General features: G+C 38.9%; 1 protein-coding gene across 6 annotated transcripts in view; it reads right to left on the reverse strand.

Annotated features, from left to right (window-relative positions):
• Positions 1-207: 207 nt before the first annotated feature.
• The window catches only part of LOC116585183 (cytochrome c oxidase assembly protein COX18, mitochondrial), an 80,446-nt gene continuing 54,370 nt past the window's right edge, over positions 208-26,283 (reverse strand). For 2 of the 6 annotated variants that reach the window (XR_004283491.1, XR_004283495.1), the window contains 3 exons: positions 14,037-14,117; positions 3,386-3,483; positions 2,104-2,761 (listed from right to left, as the gene is read on the reverse strand). The gene's annotated coding sequence lies outside the window, so the exon portion shown is untranslated. Of the gene's footprint in view, positions 1,061-2,103; positions 2,762-3,385; positions 3,484-14,036; positions 14,118-26,283 lie in introns of those variants that run through there. The other 4 variants (XR_004283492.1, XR_004283494.1, XR_004283493.1 and 1 more) reach the window with 4 other exon arrangements.

Below are 26,283 nucleotides of genomic sequence, written 5' to 3' on the forward strand. Positions count from 1 at the left end.
CAGAGATAGAAAAAAATAGTCTCTTATGTTCATTTCCATAAGAATCCAAGGAAATCAGAGCACTCAAGACACAACCAAAGAGTAGGACATCTTAAAGACTTTATTTCCCCCTCGACTGCATCAAACTTTTTATAACCTCACCTTTGGTGTCAGCTAAAAGTCCATGTTTTGTCTGAACAGGCCCATCTGATTCCCCCATTGGTCAGCTAAAAGTCCATGTTTTGTCTGAACAGGCCCATCTGATTCCCCCCTTGTAAATCCAGCTCGTGCTCTCAGAACAGGGTTCTTCCTCCCGTGGGCCTTCACCTTCCATTTAATACCCTCTGCTACCTTCTTCCAAATTCCCTACAACAAATTTTAGCTCACACACAAGGAAAGCAAGCAGCGTTTCAAAATGGGCCAGAGGCAGCCTTCTTAAAAATAACTCAGAGGAACAACACTCACTTATCCAATAAAAACAAGAGCAGAATTCAGAATAGTTATACTGTGGGATTTGTACATTTATCTGCTCTTTGAAAAGGTAAAATAAACATGAAACATTCCATAAAGTCCTAACCAAAAGTCACCTGCCATCACCACCACTCTCCTTTCCAATAAACACTTGCTGGCAGAAGCAGGAGAGAAACTGAAGTTTCTTGCCTCTTGAAGTGACAAGTACATTCTTTCCTCACTTGCCAAACTGCTTTTCTCCCTCTGAAGCTCCAGCTGTTCCCCAAACGCAGACATTGTGCCCTTCACTGAGGGAACGGAGCCTCACGGAGCCTCTGGCTCTGACCCTCAGCCAAGGCTGCATCTCCCTGAAATCTCTTGGGGACACTAACAGCCAAGACTTGGAAGACTGCGCCTGCTTAAATTGAGTTGGGTTCTTGGCAGGGAGAGAAAGGAGGGGAGATGAATGGGAAACACTGCGTCGGTGCAAGAACTCTGACAATTGCGTTTGGACAATGCCTGATGCTCTGGTGCTTCCAAGTGATGGCTGACGATTCTCATAGTGGTTTGCAGACTTTGGCTGTGGGCTTTGTTTTCACTGTGGTTCACAGCCTGGGATCCCCAAGTTCTGCTATGGAAAATAAAAAACTTTACGAAATAAGTATAGCTATTATGACTACATTTTCTTTCAGTGATATGAATGAGAAGATCCATAGGACCATGGGGATCTTGAGGGGGCAGATTTTTAAACCCATTCATTTCTATAAATAAGCTCCACAAAGTACAATATGAATTAATTCTTCCTCAGAGATAATAAGGAGTGAATTGTTTATGTTTCTCTCAATTAATAATGTTCCACTCTTGGCCATAATATAATAGAGGTGGGAGAATTGGGATACAAAGGCACGTTTGTTCTAATCCAAATTGCAGGAAATCAACAATCAGAAGAAAAGGCAAATACCTGCAATTTTTAGAAATTCTGGGTTTTTAAAAATGTTAACGCTACCCTATGTCCAGAATACCCTAACTTGGTAGGTAACCAAGAATGAATTATCTGTAACTCCACACATAGCTGTTAACCACTGTCTGCAGTGATTCTTGAAAGTCCGACACATTAACCTGCATTACTCAAGAGCTTTCAGCCAAAGACTAATCAGCTAAATTAGTTAGAGCTCACATTTGGTTATGAAAGGGATCTGAAAACATAGTCTATTTCTCACCCTTGTAACAGTATGACTGCTTAAGAGACAATGCTAGGAATTCTAGCTCTGTTAGTTCCACCATCCCAAGGACATTTCTGTCATCTTCATGGTCCAAGATGATCTTCACTGTAGCCACTGAGAAGGGGGAAAGGCGAATAAAGTTGGGGGTGGGGTGGGCAAGTCCACCACTTCTCTTCAAGAGCTTGACTCAGAATTGGCACATATCATTTTCACCTACATCCCCTTAACCATAATTTGGTCACATGATTATTGTCTGAAATATTTTGGGCATCCATGTGACAGTTAAATATCAAGAACTCTATTCACTTAATACAGGAATCAGCAAACTATACCCAAGGGCCAAATCTGGCCCACAGCCTGGATTTAAGTGACCTACAAGCTAAGAATGATTTTTCATTTTTAAGTGGTTGAAAAAAAAATCAAAAGAAGAATAATACTTCATGATGTGAAACTTATGTGAAATTCAAATTTCAGTGTCCATAAATAAGCTTTTATTAGAACACAGCCCTACTCGTTCATTTAAATATTGTCTACAGCTGCATTCATGCTACAAGGGCAGAGTTCAATAGTTGTGACAAAGACCACATGGCCCACAAGGTCTAAAATATTTACCGTCTGCCCTGTATTAGAAGAGCTTTCTGACCATCACTTTATAAGAAAGAAAAATAAAACAAAAATAGGAATTGATGGATAACTAGCTAACCTGGCCATAACAAAGTGGTGAAAATGGGATCGAGGAGGGTGGGTTTTAAAAGGGGGCTGTAAAAGAGCCCCATTTCCTTAAAAGTTCTTCAAATTGTTGAATTAGTTATCCATTTTTATTTTAAATATTATCCTAAAACTCCTAACTCCTACAATATCTTAGTTTCATGTATTGCTTAGTTTCTATGGGTCAGGAGTTCAAAAGTCACTCATCTGGGTGGCACTGGCTCACAGCCTCTCATGAGGTTGTAGTTAGGACATTGGCTGATCAGTTTCATCTGATGACCCGACTGTGGCTGAAGGTGCTACTTGCAGATTGCTCACTCACATGGCTGTTTGTCGGAAGCCTCAGTTCCTCACCACACGGGCTTCTAGCCTAGCTGCTAGCTTCTTCCACAGTGAACTATCTGAGGGCGAGAAAGATAGAAATAGAAAGAGAAAGAGAAAAAATAAGCAGGAAGTCATAGTGTCTTTTATATCTAGCCTTTGAAGTCTCACACTGTCACTTCCATTATATTCTTTTCATTGGAAGAGATTCACTAAGTCCACCCCAGCCCATACTCAGTGGACACGGAATTATCTTCCATCAACTGAAGAGAAATATCAAAGAATTTGTAGTCATTTTAAAACCACCACAAGAATATCTGAGAGGATGGAGTGAATAATCTGTCTTCAGATAATGCTAGGGACATGAGGCTAGTGATTATGAAATATGTATGTTATTTGACTGGGAAAAAGGAATATTAAGGCTTATATTGAGATGGTTTTAGCTCTTTTGCTTATGCCAATCAACTGATAGTAGTTGCCTAGAGTACTATGTTGAGTAGTTGCCTAGAGTACATGTTGCCTAGAATACTCTGATCAAGTTCACATATTTTCTATCAGTGGAGTAAAACTCAGAATTATAAGCAATGAGAATATGGAGAAGGTGAGGCATGTTCAAGTCTCCAGAAAGCTTTTCAAATCATGGCTCTTACACAGCTTCCTCAGGGTATTTCTCTAGAATACTGGTATCCCGTGAGATTCCTTACCTCTCTCCATCAATCCTTCCTTCCATGAAGCCTTCCTTCCATCAACAAGAATTTACTGAACATATTTGTGTTGCACATAGGTACTCTTGTTACCAGAGCTAAAAAAAAGGAACAAAATAAATGTCTCACCTTCAGTAAACTAGGTATTTCAGTCTTCTGTAAAAAGTTTTCATTTTTCTTCCCTTTTCCAAAAGTCGTATGTTTTATTTCTGATTACTATCTAATTGAACTAAATAGCCTAAATCAATACCATAGAATAGTAATTATTTTTCATGTTTCTGGTCCCTATATTGCAGGGTTTCCCGGAGTATGTGCCACAGAAGTATTTCCACTGGTCATTATTAATAGGCATTACTTGGATAGAAGAGTTTCATGGCACATAAGATTGGAAAATGACAGATTACACAAAGTTAAGCAGATTCCTCTACTGCAGGCAACTTTAATAGATCCATGAATCACCAGGAAAAAGATGGTAACACGCTGTATTTCCAAAAGTTCCTTGAGTTTAAAATCCTGTGTGTTTGTTTCATTTTGTTTTTACAGAATGCTTATTCAGGTGGCCTGACAAATGCTGGAGATCTAAAGCCACGTTTCCTTATGTCCCTTTCAGCCACATCAGTTCCCTTACATTTTTCTAAGAACTTAGAGTTCAGTGAGGCACATAAATGTCCATCATCACAGTAATCTACAAACCCTAATTGGAAAAGAAATAGTGACAATTATTCTCATAGAGCGATTCTTTAATATCCAAGTGTTTCAAAGCCATACAAGTGTTGGCAAGTGGAAAACACATAACTTAAAATGGAATGTTTGCACATATATGCATTTATGTAAAGATGTGCATCTGTGTGTGGGGAGGGGGTGTGGGTGTGCATTTCGGAGCCAAATGGCTTTTTAAATTACCTGGAAATATATATTTATTAAGTGCACACAATGTGTCAGGAACTTACAAGCATCGAATACAATGATGAGCTAGACCAAATGCTTTACAAATGTCAAGTCAAGTCATTGATGTAAGTAATAGCTCAGAGTATTTGAGGACAAAAACCATTAAGCACATTGTTGCCCATTATGGATAGTTTGTAAATAAAGTACAAGATACAAGAAGAGGCTGTATCAAGGGGTCTGCCTCATTTAGCATTTGGGAGTATTGTATGTAACAGAAATCTGATGACAGTGGCTTAACCAAATAGCCTCGCATAATCTGCCTCACATAAAAAGAAGGACAGAGACAAGCAGCCCAGTGGCGCACGGTGCCCTCAGTGCCCCAGGGTCCTTCTTCCTTGCACTCCTCATTCTCCTTATGCAGCCTAATTCCTCATCCTCCGGTTGGCTGTTACCTTCAACCTCACTATCTGCTTTCCAGGCAAGAACAAGGAAAGAAGAGTCAAGAAGTAGAATCTAGGAGATTTCATCAATTATACATCAGCCGAAATGTCATGTCAGTACCCCAAATTGTGAGCAAGTCTGGGGAAGTATTTTAGCTGGATCCATGGAACTCACTGAGAACAATTCCATTTCTGTTAAACATGAAAAAAAGAATGAATGTTTGGTAGTCCACTCACTGTACCCTTTTCAGACTCTTTCACAGTGTGTAAGGGTCAAAGAAGGAAGAAGCTAATAATAATGTTTTTAAAATAGATACACTCGTTTCCTTCTCAACCATCGCCATTTATCATCCTTCTAACCTCCAAATAACTTTACACTAGCAAGTTACTTTTGTCATAAACACAAACTTGCATGGAATTCCTACTACTTCCTTTGAATACCAATGAAATAAATGTGAAAATAATTTCCATTAGATGTTTGAAATTTTCAACTTTACTATGTTAAGAAATGGTGGCTTACTTCTGTTTTTCTTTGAACTGTTTTGGCCAGCAAAAATAATTGTTCACATTGGCAGAAGTAAAACATTTGCCAGCATGAAAAAGCACTATTTAGAATAATATTTAGCATACCATAACATATATTTTCTTAGTTTAAAACCTTAATTTTTTATAGCTGTGGTCTCAATACTTCAGAATTTTAACTTTTTTTTCAACTTTGCAGAATATAAAAGTGCATGTGTGAGCTTATAATGCCAAGAAAAGTTTTCTTAACATTATTGCATTTCTAGTTGGAATTCTGGCTTCATTTTGCAGAGACCATGCCGAATGCCTTCTTATCCAGAACACAGAAATACATTATTATAGTCACTAATCTCCCTACTAATGCCTTAAATTTCTCTTTAACTCTCTTTGACACCCAAACAGCACTTTTCATTCCTTTCTTTCTTTTTTAGAATACTAACTCCATGGTACCAAGTTTCTAATATTCATCTTCTACAAATGGCTGGTGGAGCAGGTACTAGGTAATTCTCATTTTTAATAAATTCTTACATCTAATGAACTCAAGATGGTTCCTAGAAAATGTATTCCCCCCAAATGCAATGAATCAAAATACCATCTATGAAGAATATAATTCAATTTACCCATAAAAGTACATGTTTCCCGGGTGCCTGGGTGGCTCAGCTGGTTGGGCAGCTGCCTTCAGCTTGGGTCATGATCCTGGAGTCCCAGGATCAGGTCATATAGAGGGCTCCCTGCTCAGTGGGGAGTCTGCTTCTCCCTCTGACCATCTCTCCTCTCATACTCCCTCTCTCCCTCTCTCATTCTCTCTCTCAAATAAACAAATAAAATCTTAAAAAAAAAAATGTTTCCCAATATCCCACCATAGGAAAGTGGTTTAACATACATAATATGATGAACTGGTATCCTGCCACATAAAATGATAATGATAAAGGCTATATATAAAATGCAGGAAAACATTTATAATTTAATATTAAGCAGGTTACAACTCAAGAAAAATGAAGGCATTAGACAAAAACTAGAGGGCAATGTGCAATGATGAAAATAATTATGGGGCACCTGGGTGGCTCAGTTAGTTAAGCAACTAACTGCCTTCGGCTCCAGAATGTCCTGCATCGGGCTCCCTGCTCAGCAGGGAGTCTGCTTCTCCCTCTGACACTCCCCACTTCTCATGCTCTCTTTCTTTCATTCTCTCTCTCTCCCTCAAATAAATAAATTAAATCTTTTTTTTTAAAGAAAATAATTATGGTAGAATGTTTATAGTATATTTTTTCTAAGTTCCTTTATTTTTCCCATATAGTCTGATTATTCTTCAATGCCCATGTATTACCTTCATAATTACAAAAGGAGGGGTAAAACAACTTTTTCTGATGACAATATAATATGAGAGTATTTGAGAACAATTTGAACATCCCCCTAAGTGCTCACTGCTGAGGACCTGGATGTCTTAGATGACTAAACTGTCTGCTTAGAAATAATCCCTCCTTTGTTTTTTTATCATTGTGGTTTATCTGTCAGATAATCCCATAGCTCTATGTACATTTGGCCACCCACAATGCAAGAATAACCTTTTTGTCTTTGGCTGGTAGCACACATGTATTCCTAATCCTTTCTTAAACCTCTAGGTGAACCTTGAATTCTCATGGGACTCATTATTTCCTTCAGAGGGTCTACTCCATAAAGGGCCATTCCCTCTGTGGAGCTCTTTCCTCATTGTTTCTCACAAACAGTTAAGTGTGAAAAATGACCACCATGGCTCACTTCCCCTCTGGTTACTTCTGTCTATCCTTTGGCCTGAGTTTTAAGGTAAGATTACCACCAAGTTTTTTCCAACCTTTTGTAGCAAGATTGAGAGGGAAGGGGTGAGTTTTACTGGACACTAGTGGAAGGTTCCTATAACTCCCACATACAGAGGGAATGTGGGAAAGCCAAAGCAAGCAGAGCAATTTAAAACCAGCTGGAATACAGCCGGGAAAGAAGTTAACACCCTAGGCTTTCCATGAACTTTTCTACCATGAGTCCAAAGCCAGAGGATCCTTCATGATCAGAAAATTATTGAAAACCCAGTTTCAAAACTCACTGGAAAAATGATATAAGAAATGCCTAACAGGGAAGGTTTTACTTAGATTACTTGATTAATTAATGACCACATTTCAACAACTTAAGGTTACTTTGTGGATGTAAATGTATGAGTAATACCCAAAACCACAAACCCAGGAGCAATAAAAGGGCTTAGGTTGAAAGTTCTACTGTCAGAATTATCCTGATTTTCCTCTGGGCAACCAGGGAGATGAAAATAAAGAAACCAACAGGAAAATTCATAAATCTGTGACTCTGGAAGGACACAATCACATTCTATTGAGAAGGCACTTGCCCTGGGTCCAGTAGGAACTGTTTTCTATGAAGTGTTGGGATATGAGTCCAGAATAGAAAGGTTCTTTTCAACTTGTGTCTGGACTTGTCTACCTCCCCTGCTGGCTCACCCACACATTACCACCGCCTTTACCCCTGGTGAGCTCCATATGCCAAGCCACCTCTGGAAAGGAATTAGGCTTCTGATGGACCTGTCCAGCCTCCAAACAGTTCTCCAACCAGCAATGAATACCCAAAGTCTCAGTTGAACCCTCAATTTTTATTGACTCAGGATGGAAGAAAACAGAATATACAAACTTATCAACATTCTCTGGATATGAGTTAGCAATTTCTTTCCTCCAGAATTCTTTCTCCTTGCTATTTGTTGAATTGTGTCCCCCAAAATTCATATGTTGAAGGTCTAACTTCCAGTACCTTAGAATGTGACCATATTTGGAAATAGGGTTGTTGCAGGTGTAATTGGTTAAGATAAGATCATGCTGGATTAGGGTGGGCTGCTTATCCAGTAAGACTGGTGCCCTTATAAGAAGGGGAGGGGTGCCTGGGTGGCTCAGTCAATTAAGTGCCTGCCTTGAGCTTAGGTCATGATCTCAGGGTCCTGGGATCAAGACCCACATTGGGCTCCCTGCTCAGTGGGGAGCCTGCTTGTCCCCCTTCCTCTTCCTCTGCCCCTCCCATAGCTTGACTTCACTCTCTTTCTCTCTCAAATAAATAAAGAAATAAATCTTTAAAAAAATAAAAAGGGGAAATTTGGAACCAACCCTCAGAGAAGGAAGAGGTGAAGACACATAGGGAGAAGACAGCCATCTGATAATAGAGATTGGAGGGATTCACCCAAAGCCAAGGAGTGCCAAGGATTGCTTACACACAGCAGAAGGTGGAAGAGGCAAGGAAGGACTCTCCACGACAGATGAGAGAGACACCCTCTCAGACTTGACACCTTCAGACTTCTCCAGAACTAGGACACCTTCAGACTTCTCCAGAACTAGGACACCTTCAGACTTCTCCAGAACTAGGACACCTTCAGACTTCTCCAGAACTATGAGACAATGCACTTCTGCTGTTGAAGCTACTCAGTTTATGGTACTTTGTTATAGTAGCTCTGGGAAATGAATATATAGTGATCCATCACCAAAATCTGTTAATGATCTATCAGCTGATTTATTAAAGAATTGGAACATTCTTACTTTAAGAAACATTTGTTACTCACTTGAGTCACTCACTTTCTCACTTTCTGGGAGGAATTCCAACAAGTAATTTACCTAAACTTCCCAAATAACTACTAACTACCTTTTATTTTATTTGGAGCCTTCTTATTTACAGAGCTAAAGTTCTACAAAAACCAGGATAAAATAACCCTAAATATTGGAAATTAAATGGTTAATTCCCCCCTCCTCACTGTTAGGCGTATTGAACCATCTAAATTTTCCAACAATAATGCAGAAAGTCTTATCATTCTTTAAATGAATAAGGGTCAGTTTAGTATCTCACCTAAGTGAAAAACAAAACTAGGATGAGAACTCATTCAATAACCAGTCATGTTCTTTCACCAAAACTGCACTGTCCTGCCTTATTCATTTACTATGTCTCCATTTTGGACGCCTGGAAGTGATAAGTGAGCATAAAGGGAAACTGTAAGCCAGAATATACTAAGACAGTGAAGACGTAGTGGCTAGCTCTAGAAGCAGACCAGAAGTTCTAAATTAAACTGTTCTTTATCTTTGATAAATTAAGAATGAGAAGCAACTATCTTATAATAAGTTCTCCCTGCTGGTAGACATTATTACTCAAAATGTGGTAGGAATAACTAGAGGAAAATTTGGTGACCAAAAAAAATGGGGGGGGGTTGCTTTAAATCAGTGTTAAATTAAGGTATGTGCATTTTAAGGGAAAAAAGAGGCATTAGCCAAGAACCGAAAAGCAAAGAATAGCATCTGTCAGGAGATTAAAAAAAAAAAAAAAATGCAGGGACATGAGGGACACCACTGAAGCCCTGAAAACACCTGAGTGAGGCTGACTCAAGTTTCTCAGCTTGTCAAAAACACTAGGAGTCATAGAAGCCGCTCTTATCCCACAACAGCCTCCATTTAATAGTCATGGGTGAACCCATTACACACGATTACTGTGGCCTCATGATTCTTGCTTCCTTGTGAAAGTGTGTTTCCTGCTCTGAATCACCCTGTAATTTGCTCCACAGGGTTTCCCATCTGTTTAGATCAAGTGTGAAGAAGAACTGTCTGAATCACATACTTAATTTGGTAAAACGACAATCATATGGCAACGTAACAAGGTCATGCCACAAACTTTACATCCACATATGGAGGGGGAAACACAGCATCTTCTTATTTTAAAACTGCTCTAATCTCCCGTGCCAATTAAAGACATCTCTTCCTGCTTAACTATTTCTTTCAGGTCAAATCTCTTTGGGGTAAATTATTCATTTTTGTAGCCAACCTTCTTTCCCTCTTTTTGCTCTCTAATATTTTATCTGTGGGTATGAGGGAAATCATGTGATTTAACATGTGATTTAACACATGATTTTAATCACGTGATAAATCGTGTGATTTATCAGAGGAAAGGGTGCTTACATGCCCCACCTGTAGGTCTTTATGCCTTTCCCTGGTATCTGGGTTTATGAAATAGTTGGGTATGGTTTGGCCTCTGGGAATTCTACGATGACATCTCCTGAAATGTGGCTGATCACTCCTACCCCTATAGACCATCATGCAGACACCCACTGCTGAAGTCAGTAGACACAGCCATTGGTTTGTTCTCGAAAAGTCCCCACACATTGCTGCCTCCTTGTCCTAAGCCCATGTCTCCAGTCCTCTCACTGCCCCCACACCATCCACAGTACGGAATCAGGCACAAGACCTCAGGGTCATTCCTCTGGACACCATCCTCCATCTGTGTTTATTTCCTTCTCTCACATGTTAAATGTGGCTCAGGCCAAAGGCAAGGCTTGGCATAAAAAATATTTTTATATAAAAATAAATATAAAATGTATATAAAATATAAAAATGGGTATTATATAATATAAATAATATATGTAAATATATTTTTATTTATATATAAAATATATTTTTATTTATATATAAATATATAAATTATATATAATATATATAAATATATATAATATAAAAATAAATACAAAATATATTTGCAAATAAAAATCTGCACAAACAGCCGAGTCACTTTGATTCCCCCATACCTATCCAGACAGTTTTATAGCTTTCCCTCAGAACTCAAACCCAAAGGAAACAATCAAGCTTACAGACATTTCACCAACCTGCTGCCCTACTTTCTCCTCTCTTCAAATATTTCATGCTTTCATCGGGCCTAACACAACCATGATTTCCTATTTTAACATTACTTACCTGTATCTTCAGAGATATGTGCAAAAAATTCTCTGGGAAAAACACCCAAGAATCTGCCAGCCCATAGGGCATAACAGCAATGAACATACCACTCCAGACATCCATGGGAGAACGTTCAAGTGTCCATTGTTACGTATGCTGACCTGCACTTTGTACGTGCAGTTCTAATGTTGGCAGCTGGGATGCTTAATACGGCATCTCACTGTTGCTTTAACATCTCTGATGACAACATCTGAAGTTGCTCTTGATGACTCTGTAGCCATTCAGAGTTCCCTCTTTATATCGCCTTTTCATATCCTTAACCCGTTTTTTAATCAGGTTTGTTTTTTTGTGGTTACTTTCCTGTAAATATTTTTATTTATAGATTTAGAATTTTTAGTCTTCACAATGATGTCATCAGTTTATGCAGAAGTGCCTCTTACACAGTGTAAGACAGGGATCTAAATTTCTTCTTCCCGTGTGACGCTAAAATAGTCTGTTCTTAATCTTTTTTTAATACGCCACTCTATCTGTCAGCTGTATAAATTCCCCATATACACAGTTCAGTTTTAGAGTCTATATTCCATTTCACTGATCTATTTGTTCCATAACCAATAATTAAAAAAAAATTTTTAAACCACATAATTGTTAAGTGTCTTAATATGCAATATAGTAAATACCCTTTCTTCTCTCTTCTTTTTCAAATGTAGCTTAGCTATTCATAGATTTTTATTTTCCCAAATTTTATAAAGAGTTTTTCAAGTTTTTCAAACAATATAAAAGGAATTTTGACTTGAACTGTAGCTTGTAGCTTTGTTTGAGGATAATTGACATTTGTACCACATTAAATCAGTCTGTCCATTTATTCAAAACTTCTTTTATGTTTTTAATGGAGGCTTAAATATTTCCCCACAAAGATATTGGCTTTTAAAAACTTTTTTAAATTATTTAAAGATTTTATTTATTTATTTGACAGACGGAGATCACAAGGAGGCAGAGAAGGAGGAAGAGAGAGAGGGGGAGTCAGTCTCCCTGCTGAGCAGAGAGCCCAATGTGGGGCTCAATCCTAGGACCCCGGGATCATGACCTGAGCTGAAGGCAAAAGCTTTAACCCACTGAGCCACCCAGGTACCCCTTGGCTTTCTTTTTTAAGTTAGTTTCTAGATATTTATTCATTTGTGGTGATATTATAAATAGCATCATATTTCAATTATATTTTCTAGTTGATAATGACATAGGAAAATACTATTGATTTTTATAAAGGGGTTGTTTACCTAAAGCTTTCCTGAACTCTTTTCAGTTCTAATAGATTTCTCTTAATTCTGTTGGAATTTCTATGCATCTGATCATTTCACCACCAAAATGACTCTGTGACACTAACATTCAGTGCTATGTTGGCTGGCATGTCACAAGTATGGAGGAAACTGCATCGTCTCCCTCTTTCCTAAACCCATAAACTCAAAGACATTCACAACTGATAGTGAAACATCTTCAAAGTAATACAGAAAAGAGCCAGCAGGCACAATATGAAAAATTCTCTACAACTCTTTTTTATTCTCTTGCTCAGCTTAAGTTTGATCTTTATTGTTTTCAGATTTTGAGTTATTTGAATTTTATATATTCTATTTCTGTAACTTTAGTGGTTACCTTTATAATTTCCACATGCATGATATGACTTAAAATCTGAAAAAATTTCTCTCTCTTCTTCCTGGGTAATAAAAGGTCTGCAGAACATTTCACTCTACTCACATTCCTCCTGTTCTACACATTATTGTTGTTAGTATTTTAACTCCACATATGTTTTGTCTTTAATCAGTACTGTCTTCATTGTTTTATAGAGTTAGTGATTATTTAGATACTGCCATGTTTGCTAATTTCTTTCGATCACATTTCCTCTTGCTTCTCCTATTTTCCTTCTGTACATTCACAAGTCTTTACTCCCAAAGTGTGTTCTTTAAAACTTTTTTAAAGTTTATAGGTTTAATTGTTAATTTTTTTAAAGATTTTTATTTATTTGAGAGACAGAGCATAAGCCAGGAGAAAGGCAGAGAGAGAAGCAGGCTCCATGCTGAGCAGGGAGCTTGATTCAGGGCTCTATCCTAGGACCCTGAGATCTTGACCCGAGCTGAAGGCAGACGCCTAACCACTGAGCCACCCAGGCACCCCACCTAAAGTGTGTTCTTAAGTAATTTTTCCATGAGAATGTTTAACTGGTAAATTCTTTCAATATTACTTTTCAATGTCTTCATTTTACCTTTGCCCTTAAATCATAGTTGGGTATACTAGATAGACAACTATGTTTTCTTTATTTTTTTTACATTTCATTTATTTATTTATTTTTATTTATTTTCAGTATAACCGTATTCATTATTTTTGCACCACACCCAGTGAGGGCACAAATTGCATGGAGAACTATGTTTTCTTTAAAGATATTTCCCTTCTTTCTTCATTCTTCTACTGTTGCTACTGAGAAGTTTGTTGCCAATCTAATCTAATTACCTACCCTTGTAGTTAATGTTTTTTTCTTCTCTTGTTAGTATTTTAAGCTTTCTCTTTATTTTCTGTAGCTGGAGCACTGCAGTTTGATTCTGATGTGTAAAGTACAGACTTATTCATTTACTTATTTTGTCTTCCTTGGAGCTTATTTACCACAAAATTCAACTCTGAGACGATTATTAACCTGCTTTACAGAAGTCCAATTTAGACACAAATGTATTGGAAGTTAGCCTAATGGAAATTCTAGTCTGAAAATTTGTCCATTTAGATGTCATTAGCTTTCCCCAACACAAAATCATACAAATTGAGTTACACACTGTTGACACATCTTTGGCTTTTATCAACGTTCAACATTAGCCACATACATAATGTTTCTGTAGAGTCTACAAATCACAGTTGAAAACATTACGCTATAAAACTAAGATGCGAACAGTTCCACATTTCTCTACCTCCACCCCCAACAATTAATCATTCTCTCCTTCCATCCTGGCTCTGAGAAACAGAAGAATCTTTTTTCCCTTCCCAAGTTTCACCCACCCTTTCTTCCACTATCTCTTACAGTTGGCTCAGTGCTCATACCTTCACTCCAAGGCCATTTAAGTCTCTTTCACTCTGCCCACTCCTTCCTTACAGGTAAAGAAAATTCAAGTTTCACACTTCCTAAAAAATAAAAAAAATTTCTTTAACCTTCCCCATCCCTCAAGATAATTATGTCTCTTTGCCATCCTCACAGCCAAACTTCTCAAATGAGGGAAAGCTGGTCTCTCCTATACCACCCCTCCCTGACAAGACACCAATTTCATCCCAGCTCTGCTGAGATCTGGCTGCTTCTCCCATCACTCATTGAAACCACTGTAGTAGGCAAGATTACTACTGACTTCCTAATCTCCAAAACCAGAGGAGTCTTTTCAAGGCAAATCCTATTTGGGTGCTCTAAGGCTTTGGGCTTTTTTTTTTTTTTCAAGATTTTATTTATTTACTTATTTGAGAAAGAGAGAGAGTGGAGGGGGAGGGACAAAAGAAGAGGAAGTGAGAGAACCCCAAGCAACTGAGCCACCCAAGCACCCCCACTTTAGACATTTTTGCCTAATTTGTCATCGACTTTATCACTCCCTCAGAATTTTTCTCTGGCTTTTCAGATTCCTTAGATCACTTTTCATACTGTATTACTATTTCTCTACTTCCCTTTAAGTGAGGGAGATCTATGGCGGTATACCTGGTCCTCTTCTCAAACCACTTCCATGGCTTCAGCCTGTACTTATAAACTAAAGGCCTTGAATCACAATTCCAGACTTCAAGCTCTATTACAAAGCTGTCATCATCAAGACAGTATGGTGATGGCACAAAAACAGGCACAAATAGATCAATGGAAGAGAATAGAGAGCCCAGAAATAGACCCTCAACTCTATGGTCTTCAAACCTTGACAAAGCGGGAAAGAATGCCCAATGGATAAAAGACACTCTCTTCAATAAGTGGTGTTGGGAAAATTGGACGGCACCTGCAGAAGAATGAAACTGGACCATTTCCTTACACCACACACAAAAATAGACTCAAAATGGATGAACGACCTCAATGTGAGAAAGGAATCCATCAAAATCCTGAGGAGGAAAAAAAAAAAAAATCCTGAGGAGAACACAGGCAGCAACCTCTTCGACCTCAACCACAGCAACAATGGCAAGGGAAGCAAGGGCAAAAATGAACTATTGAGACTTCATCAAGATCAAAAGCTTTTGCACAGCACAGGAAACAGTCAACAAAACCCAAAGATAACTGACAGAATGGGAGAAGATATTCGCAAATGACATATTAGATAAAGAGCTAGTATCCAAACTCTATAAAGAACTTATCAAACTCAACACCCAAAGAATAATAATCTAGTCAAGAAATGGGCAGAAGACATAACAGACATTTCTCCAAAGAAGACAGCCAGATGGCCAACAGACACAAGAAAAATTGTTCAACAACACTTGGCATCAGGGAGATACCACCTCACACCTGTCAGAATGGCTAAAATTAACAAGTAGGAAAGGACAGATGTTGGCAGGGATGTGGAGAAAAGAGAACCTCCTACACTGTTGATGGCAATGCAAGCTGGTGCAGCCACTCTGGAAAACAGTATGGAAGTTCCTCAAAAGGTTGAAAATAGAGCTACCTCATGACCCAGCAATTGCACTACTGGGTATTTACCCTAAAGATACAAACGTAGTGATCCAAAGGGGCATGTGCACCACAATGTTTATAGCGGCAATGTCCACAATAACTAAACTATGGAAAGAACCTAGATGTCCATCAACAGATGAATGGATAAAGAAGATGTGGTGTATATATACAATGGAATACTGTGCAGCCATCAAAAGAAACAAAATTTTGCCATTTGCAATGACATGGATGGAACTAGAGGGTAGTATGCTGAGCAAAATAAGTCAATCAGAGAAAGATAATTATCATATGATCTCTCTAATATGAGGGAATTTGAGAGGCAGGGTGGCGTCTTATGGGAGTTAGGGAAGGAAAAAATGAAATGAGATGGGATCGGGAGGGAGACAAACCATGAGACTCTTAATCTTGTGAAACAAACTGAGGGTCGCTGGTGGGTAGGGGGGCAGGGAGAGGGTGGCTGGGTTATGGACATTGGGGAGGGTATGTGCTGTGGTGAGTGCTGTGAATTGTGTAAGCCTGATGAATCACACACCTATGGCCCTGGGGCAAATAATACAGTATACGTTAATAAAAAAAACAAAAGAAAAAATATTGAAGGCTTTGAAATATCTGTCTATAATCCTTGTCTCTCTTGAGTATCATACCTAATTTCCAACAGCTTCCTTAACATTTTCACTTGGATGCCCAACAATACATTAAATGCACTGTGTCAAAATAGAAGTCCTTTTCTTTTTCTTTCAAACTTTCTCCTATATTCCCTATTTAAGTGTCATTGTCATTCACTGCCCAAATTTAAAACAGTCTTTAATCCAGTGCTGTCCAATAGAACTTCCTGTGATGATGGACGTGTTCTATGTCTGTGCTGTCCAATATGGTGTCCAAGATACTCATGGTTATAGAGCATTTGAAATGTGGCTAGTATGGTTGAGGAAATGAATTTTCGCTGCATTTAGAGTTAGTTTACATAGCCACATATGGCTATCCTACTGGAAAGCACAGCTCCAGTTCTTCCTCTCACCTAAATTATTTTTGTCATCAGTTCTTATAGTTTCTATCTCCTAAATTTTTCTTGAAAACATCTTTCTCAAAGCAATTCTGCTTTCCTATCTTCACTGTTACCATTTGAAAACACCAATATCTTTATGTCCTTTCTCCATCTTAAATGTTTTCATTAACCTCACATTTTATATTTTACATAAGATGATATCTGCACTTCCAGCCATAGCCTACGAAGCCTTCTGTGATTTGATTTACCTTCCCTCTGGCCACTCTCACCACCACCACTCTCCCAGCATCCTCTATAATAAGCAAACTCAACTCTTTGCTCTTTTCCTATGTGCCCTCCAAGCTCTTGCACACTCTGTACTTCTGCTTGTATATATCTTCTCTCTCTCTGTTCCATGAATTTCTACTCAAACTAAGGAGACCAGATCAAATGTCGCCTCCTCAGTGACATTGTTCTTGACCATCCATGGACGTCTAGCTACCACTTTCAATGCATGTTAATAACTATCATAGCAATTAATACTTTTTCTTTTTTTTTTAAGGATTTTATTCATTTATTTGACACAGAGAGAGAGAGAGAGAGAGAGAGAGAAGGAACACAAGCAAGAGGAGTGGGAGAGGAAGCAGCAGCCTCCCACTGAGCAAAGAGCCCGATGTGGGGCTCGATCCCAGGACTCTGGGATCATGACCTGAGCTGAAGGCCAACGCTTAACGACTGAGCCACCCAGGTGTCCCAATTAGTACTTTTTCAACATTCACTGGTACATCTGTTTCATTCTACTCCAAAGCAAGGACAGTGTCCTGTAGAACATTTTGACTCCTGCATGTAAATGAATGAATGATCATAAAATTCCAAACAATTTCTTCTACAATTAAAGGCCAGAAATATATCACCTGAAAAATTTGAGTGCTTTCTTTTTTTAAATATCTAAAATTATAAGCCTATATATTTTTTCTAATTGTCTCTATAAGCCATTGATTCTTATATATGTGAAAACAGAGCTTTCTTTATTTTCCATAGCTGAATTTAGGCAATCATATCACACCTCTAGATACAGCACTTACTATCCCACTAAGCCCCAACCTTCCCATCTGGAAAAATGGGAGACAGTGGGAATAAAAGAAAAGAAAGGTCGGGAGGAAACATGCAGTAAACCCTCACGTGGAGGTGCACTTTCCCAGGCTTCCCCGAGTGCTCCCAGGAATACACAGATGCCAATGATTTGGAGTTAAGATTTCACTAGATCTGAGAAGCATCTCGCTTTGGAATTCCCTCTGTAAAGAAAAGCAAGTTGTAGATTAATTCCAGACAACCCTGGGTGTTACCAGGATCAGAGCTTGGTACAAGTCATGGTTGAAAACTAACCCAACTGGTGCCTGACTACATTTTTAGGTGGATGGTTCTGATTCTGAGTTTGGTCTAGAGACCATAATTATAAATTCATTCCTCTGCAATAACAGTCTATAACTGAGAGGGTTTTCCTGAGGATTCAACAAGATCTTAAGGTGATAATCCTTTTGAAGTGTCTCACCCATAATAAGGGCTCAGTATAGGATAGGTATGATTATTACTTATAGGATTCAATAATTTTGCAACATCTGAAACTATAATAATTTTGAGGGCCAAATCATAAATTTCTTGTAGTCATGTGCTGAGAAGTCAGATTGGAATGTTATTAATGGCTGGTATATGTATTATGCACAGCATTTACCAAGTGTCTATTTTTTTATTTGATTATCTGTTTGATGTCTATCTCCTCTACTAGAGTGTAATCTCCATGAAAGCAGAGGCCTTGTCAATTTTTGGATTCCTAGCACTTAAAGAGCTTGGCACATGTGAAGCACTTAATAAATATTGCTGAAATAATTTGCTCACTTATTTGAAAAACATTCTAGGTACTGTGGTAGAAACCACGGATACAAAGATGTTTCAAAGTAAGTCTTCGGCCATCAGTGAACTCCAGTCTAGTTGATAAGTCCCTAAATCAAACCAATGATGACAATAGAGCAAACTAAGCATTACAGGAACAGCATCAAGTGCTGCAGGAAAATACCAGAAAAATATAAGCTAAATAGTGACGAGTATAGGGAAAATTAGGAGGAGATTTCCAGAGTTGATAATAAAGATGATCTCAAAATAGGCAAGGAAAAAAGAAAGCAGTTCAGGGACAGCAAGAAACACAGAAATGACAAAGTTAGAGGAACGGCAAGTTTTTCTGTTTAATTAGAGAAGTACCTCCAAAATAAAGAATGGTAAGAAACAAGGTAGGGAGAAATCAGAACATGTTTTGTGAAGCGTGTTAAGGATTTTGAATCTCATTATGAAGGCAATCTGGAGACACTGCAGGATTAACAGAGAAAGATGATAACCTGAAAAATGAGTGGGGCGGACTAGATCTCTAAGGTGTCTCCCAGTTTTAGCAGTCTCTGATTCAGAAATGTTGAAAGCTGAATTTAATACTCAAATACAGTAACCCTATGTATCAGCTGAGCTAAACTACTGTAACAAACAGATCCAAAGTATAATGTCAGGAGAGGTTCATTACACACTCAGAGAGCAGCCCAAGGCAGGAAATTCTATTGCCTTTGGAGGAAAGAAACAGTCTGTCTGTCTGCTCCTCACACATACATTCTAGGCTAATACACCTCTACCATGTTCAACACATGACTTCTAAGATCACTGTGGTCTTCAGGTCACCATTTCACCCTTTTTGAATGGGTTATGCTGTGAAAAACACCCTGTAGGAGGCTTTATGGGTCAGATCTGGAAGTGGCACTGATCACTTCCATTTACTAGGACCCACTGGATAGAACCAAATCACATGGCCACATCTGATCGCAAAGAAGGCTGGGCATTGTAATTTAGCTGTTTGCTAAGGCAGTTTCCACCACACTAGTTTAGTTTAGGACTTACAGTATATTTGTGTTCTCTTTCATCCAGACCGTTTTGTATTTTATTTTCCATTTTAATTATCTGTATTTCATTATGTCTCAAATTTAAATGAATGTAGAGTACAAATGATAAATAAAACAATAATCATAAATTTGGTTAATGTTGACAAAAGTGTATAGTATTTTGCAGTTCACAGTGGGCTTTCACACTCTTTTGTTTGTTTGTTTGTTTTTAAAGCAACCCTTGGATGCAACAGGGTCTGTTGTTACTACCATTTTTAAAATACATGACTCAGGGAGGTAAATGACTTATCTCAGATTGCCCAATTACACTCATCCTAGCAGACTTTTAATGTGGAAAATATTTACTTCCTTGAAATCCATGTAAAAGTATTTTTTAAATCTTTTTTAAGAACTATTTTTCTTGATTCAAAAATAAAAAAATCTAGAGCTCTTGTTGAGGTCCATTTTTAAACACTTGGATTCATAGAACTCAGCAAAGTTCACCTCAACCACAAATACAGAGTACACACAGAAACACAACCACTGAGAATGATACTGTAAACAGACTCCATCTGAGCTAGTATCTTCCTGCTCAGGGGGAAAAAAAAATCTGCAAAAGAGGCAGTGAGAAAGGCACTTGAAGCATAGATTCTGGCACTCCATTTGTTAAAGGAGTTCAGATGGTGTGTTAGTTTCCTAGGGCTGCTGTAACAAAGTATCTCAAAATGAATAGCTTAAATACCAGGAATATATTGTCTCACAGTCCTGGAGGCCAGAAGTTTGAGATCAAGGTGTCATGAAGGCCATGCTCCTTCTGAAGGTGCAAGAAAAGGATCTGTTCTGGGCCTCTTTCCTCTCTTCTGAGAGCTTTCTGGGTTGTGGCAGCGTAATTCCAATCTTCACAGAACTGTGAGATAATAAATTTCTCCTTTGCTTACCTTTGGCTTGGATTTAGTCAAGGAGACAAAGGCCTACATGTTAGGGAGTGAACAGCCTGCAAGGGAACGAAGAGAGCTTTCCTAGGCCTGAAGAGTTGGAAAACACAGCCGTAGAAAGAAGCCAACAAAAAATTCCAAATGCTCAGGCCACGTAAGGTTTGCCCTCCAGAACATTTTTACCAGCATTTGGCATGCTGCCCCCCCACTCCCCCCCCCCACCCCCGCAAAACCTCCCCTGGAAATTGAACAATGTGTCAGCCCCCCACATCTATGTATGTTTCCCACTTGTCTCCACTGAGCAACATTCTTCCCATGAGGTCATGTTCAAGGGCCTATTCCTATTCCTATTCCAAATGACTTTTCAATCCTTTTGGCCCGGATGCTTTTGTGTATTTCAACCATGAACCCATAAAAACCAAACCAAACCCAAGGTATGGTACAGAGACCTCAGCTGTTCTACAGAAAAATGCTGTTGCAGTTCTTTCTCAGTCCAACCCAACTTTTCCACCCAACCCTTCTCTAGCACCCCAGAGGCAAAAGGAGGAGAGGAGAGAAAGTAAAATGTTTTCACTGTTCACCAGTGCACTGGGAAGGTATTGCTTCCTTGAAAACCCAAGCCCTGGTACCTGGCACCGTGAACCCTCTGCTACTTCGCTTTTCTGACTGCAAGGTCACACTTGCCAAGCCAATATCTGTGGATTGCCTGGCTTTACAGTTAGAGGAGGTGGAGAGTATGTGTTTAGAAAAATCTTCTTCAGAGAAGAACATCATCTTCAGAGAGAACATCTGATAGGATTTGCCCCTCAAACTCCCACACACCTTTCTCTTCCTTACTACTCCAGGGCTCTTGCCCCTAAAATTAGCGTAAGAGATGGAATCACTTCTAGTTCAGATGAAGGCTAGTTTGGAAGCTTTAGGGATTGAATTGTGACAACTTCGTAACAATCTGCTTTTTTCTGCAAATTGCTGAGGCAATGACGTTCCTTGGATAATTCAAAAATCAGGTGATGCCCAAATAAACTGCAGCACATTCTTGTCTAGGGTTCTCATCCAAGAGCCAAAGCAAGGTGCTGCCAGAAACTTCAGGTCAAGTCTCCTGCTGAAATTCAGTCCCACCATGAGATTGGCATCGCAGGGCTGTTTCTTCTAGAAGGTGTTGAGAGGTGGGACAAAAGTTTGGAGGGTTATAGGGTAAAAGGCAGAGGAAGAAGATAAGAAGAAAGGGTAGCTGTTACTGGATGTGCTGCTTCCATCACTGTGGTCATAACAAAGACCAAACTGGGCAGCAGTTTTATAGGGTATCACACCCAGATGTGAACAGTCTGTGTTCAGTATTAACGTATAAGAGGATCTTCTCTGTGATCTTTATTTCAACTCTCCCCCTATTTCTTCCCATTACATTAAATGGTATCACTGGCTTCCACCTCCAGTCTATCTTAAGTCCTGTCAATAAGAGCTACTAAGTAACTCTCTCAGATACATCTGTTTTCCTTCATAACCATTGCCCATCAGCATAGCTCTAGCCATCAGCATCTTCTTTCACTTGGATTAATGACAATGGTCCCTTCTTACTCCTTCTCTTCCCTACTCCCACACTTTTGTTTCTTTATAATCTATTTTATAATCAAGAAGTTCTCAAATGCAAACATAAATATATCACTTGACTGCTTAAAACCCATACACAAAAATAGACTCAAAATGGATGAAAGACCTCAATGTGAGACAGAAATCCATTAAAATCCTAGTGGAGTACACAGGCAGCAACCTCACTGACCTCAGCTGCAGCAACTCCTTGCTAGACAATTCTCCAAAGGCAAGGAAACAAAAGCAAAAATGAACTATTGGGACTCCATCAAGATTAAAACCTTCTGCACAGCAAAGGAAAGAGTTGACAAAACCAAAGGACAGCCAACTGAATGGGAGAAGATATTTGCAAATGACATATTAAAGATCTAGTATCCAAAATCTTTAAGAAATTCTATCAAACTCAACACACAAAGAATAAATAATCCAATCAAGAAATGGGCAGAAGACATGAACTGAGATTTCTCCAAAGAAGACGTACAAATGGCCAACAGACACATGAAAAAGTGTTCAACATCACTGGGCATCAGGGAAATACAAATCAAAACCACAAGGAGATACCACCTCACACCAGTCAGAATGGCTAAAATTAACAAGTCAGGAAACGACAGATGTTGGTGAGGATGCGGAGAAAGGGAAATCTACCTATACTGTTGGGAACGCAAGCTGGTACAGCCACTCCGGAGGTTCCTCTAAAAGTTGAGAATAGAGCTACCCTATGACCCAGCAATTACACTACCAGGTATTCACCCTAAAGAAACATATATAGTGAAAAGAAGGGGGCACCTGCACCCTAATATTCATAGAAGCAATGTCCAGAATAGCCAAACTATGAAAAGAGCCCAGATGACCATCAACAGACGGATGGATCAAGAAGATGCGGTGTATATATACTAGGGAATAGTGCACACCTATCAAAAAATGAAATCTTGCCATCTGCAATGACATGGATGAACTAGAAGGTATTGTGCTAAGCAAAATTAAGTCCATCAGAGAAAGACAGTTATCATGTGATCTCACTGATATGTGGGATTTAAGAAACAAGGCAGAGGATCATAGGGGAAGAGAGGGAAAAAAATGAAACAAAACAAAACCAGAGAGGGAGAGAAACCGTAAGACATTCTTTTTTTTTTTAACTTTATTTTTTTCAGTATTCCAAGATTCATTGTTTAGGGAAGTTTTCCTTCCCTACACCACTTTATCTCACCAGCTACCAAAAGAAAATGGCTTTCATCACTAGAAATATCTAAGATCTAGTTCAGTACTCTAATCATTCGACTCCTTACATGCAAATAGAACTATGTTAAATTTCACTTCTCTTCTTAGACAGGCCCAGTGTTCTAAGTCAGGAGCACTTCAATCCACACACCTTCCTATAAGCCATTACTATGAGGTGAACCAGGCCACAATCTCTCCAGACCCTGGGCCTGGGGCACGACCCCGGTCAGTTACTAAAATCTGCACTCTGCTCATGTATGTTGGAGCTGATACTTGGACTAACTGAGTCACAAAGTCAACCAAACAGAACACGGAAATGCCCTAACTGCTTAGAATCCACAGATAATTGTTTCCTTACCTAACTAAGCTGTCTCCTATCTGAATTTGCATTTTGTAGGCCACATACCAAATAAAAACGTGAATTTACTCATGACTAGAGACTACTAACTATAACTAGTGACCATAAAAATGAGACTACTAATAACACTATTATAAATATTATAGAAATGTCCAAAAGCAACGAAGCATAAGAACAGAGGAAAACAGGGGAAGATCATGTTCCTATTATGGTCAAAAAACTTGCAGTGAGGGGCACCTGGGTGGCTCAGTCAGTTAAGCATTGACTCTTGATTTCAGTTCAGGTCGGTCCTGGGACCAAGCCAGTGTCTTTGAGTCCCCACTCAGCAGGGAGTCTGCATGTCTCTCTCTCCCTCTGCCCCTACCTCCACTCATTCTCCTTCTCCTTCTCTAAAGTAAATAGATGTTTAATAAAGAAAATAAAACTTGCAATGAGTCCTCATTCCTTTAGAACAAAAGCCAAGATCTTTACAATGGCCTACACCCACCTAATCCCTCCATCTGGCTAACTTTACCACTCTGAGCTCATCTCCTCTGGCTTTCTGCTCTGCATATTCATCTCCTCACTGTCCTCAAGTATGCCAAGCATGCCCCTGCCCCAGGCCCTTTGCAATGAGTGCTCTTGCGGTCTGGAAGTCTCTCCCTCAAGGTATCCAGCGGGCCATTTCCTCATTGTCTTCAAGTCTTTGCTCTATGGTCACCTTTTCAAAAAAGGAGGCATACCACCTACATAAGTGAAATAGGTCATCTACCTAATACCCTTATTGTTTATTGTCTATCTCCCTCTGCTGGAACCAAGATAAGGATGAGGAATTTTTCCAGCTGGCTCATAAGCAAACAGTACAGGTTCCTAAGCAAATAGTATAGGACCGATACAGAGGAAATGCTGGATGATTATTTGTTGAATGCTGAAAAAGAAGTAGTAACTTAACTATACAATAAGACAAAGTGACTCTTTATGGGAAAAGTCAAGAAACACTGATGGGGTTTAATAACTTTTAAAAGTGACAGAAATGTTAACTACATCTGATTATTATTTCAACAGGAAAAAAGTGCTTTTCCAAACTGATATTTTAGAAAACTTCAGGAAGAGACAGTCTCTATCTGAAAGGATTACCTACATTGGCTACTGGATATGTTGAATTTAATCTGACTTAAAATTGTATTATAGATTACTTTAATACCTCAATATGTATCACAATTATAATTATAATCTTATCTTAAAAAAAATAATGACAATTCTTCCGTAATGTTGCATTTTGCTTGTATGGTTTTTACTCAGTGAGTCACAAGCTGCAGAGTTAGTGAAAAAACCTTGCTCAGTGCCTGACATTTCCTCCTCTTTACCCCCAGCTTTAGCGACAGTCTCCTTTCTGCCACAGATAAAAAAAAAATCAAAGCATTCGGTAGAGAAGGAGGAATAGAAACGTGAAGGAAGCCGATTTTGCAAAGCTGAAAAGATACATTTCAACCTCCGAGAACCAACTGAACCACCCCATTCCAAAGATGCTTTTGAGTATGATAGTTAAATGTTGAGCTCCCCCCTGTGCCTGAGAGAAGCCATCCAACAATTTCTAGAAAAGCAGACTGGCGTTTGGAAGCCTTCAGTAATGCAGAACAACTCCTGACTATGCTTCCCCACAGAAAGAATTCTCAAGATACTACTTTATAGAAAGGAGTTCTCCCCGTGCTTGGAAAGAACAAAGACATCATTTAGCAGATTTCAGGTGCAGCACCTAAAGAAGAGAAAGGGCTGCCCAAATCCAACAAAGGCTACACGAGAGTGGTTTTTAAGGCACATGAGTGTATAAGCTTGCTTCATGAAAGAACTGTGTCTGTCTTCTTCATCCCTGATTCTCATGATGCACACATGCTAGGCTTTTAGTAGTTGCTGAATGAATGAATGGTTCAAAAAAACAAAAAGAACCAATCACTGCTGGGGCACCTGGGTGGCTCAGTGCGTTAAGCCTCTGCCTTCAGCTCAGGTCATGATCTCAGGGTCCTGGAGGTCATGATCTGAGGGTCCTGGGATCAAGTCCCACATCAGGCTCTCTGCTAAGCAGAGAGCCTGCTTCCCCCTCTCTCCCTGCCTGCCTCTCTGCCTACTTGTGATCTCTTTCTCTCAAATAAATATATAAAATCTTAAAAAAAAAAAAAGAACCAGTCACTGTTTTCTAGGTTTAATTTAGTGTGGGACAATAGCTAATTGCTGAGTAACTTTTCTTATCATTCTAAGCATGTAACATTTACTTTCTCAAAAAGTAATTAAACCCCATAAATGTTTCTTACATTTTTTTATTGCTTACTTTTGCATTTCTGCAAAACTTCATTTACCTTTTTAATTAATTCAACAAATATTTGTTCATCCTTAGCCAAACTTCTACTTCAGAGAAAATGAGAGAATAAATGTCTTGGAAACAGACATGTAGATCTAAATACTTACTCCACCGATCTCTAGCTCGGTGTCCTTGAACAAGCTGCCTACTTCTCCCAGCCTCAGAAACTATGTAAGTAATCCAGAACCATACCCGTTTCAAGAGATTCTTCAAGGGCTTACTGACGTATCTGATAAGTGGTGTTGTCTTCCCTGCTTCCATTTTCTTTAAAAGGTGGGAAATTTAATGGCTGATGACCAAATCCGATTCAACCTCTCAGAAATTAGAAAAGG

Source organism: Mustela erminea, chromosome 2 (assembly GCF_009829155.1).
Source record: "Mustela erminea isolate mMusErm1 chromosome 2, mMusErm1.Pri, whole genome shotgun sequence".
Classification (NCBI taxonomy): domain Eukaryota; kingdom Metazoa; phylum Chordata; class Mammalia; order Carnivora; family Mustelidae; genus Mustela; species Mustela erminea.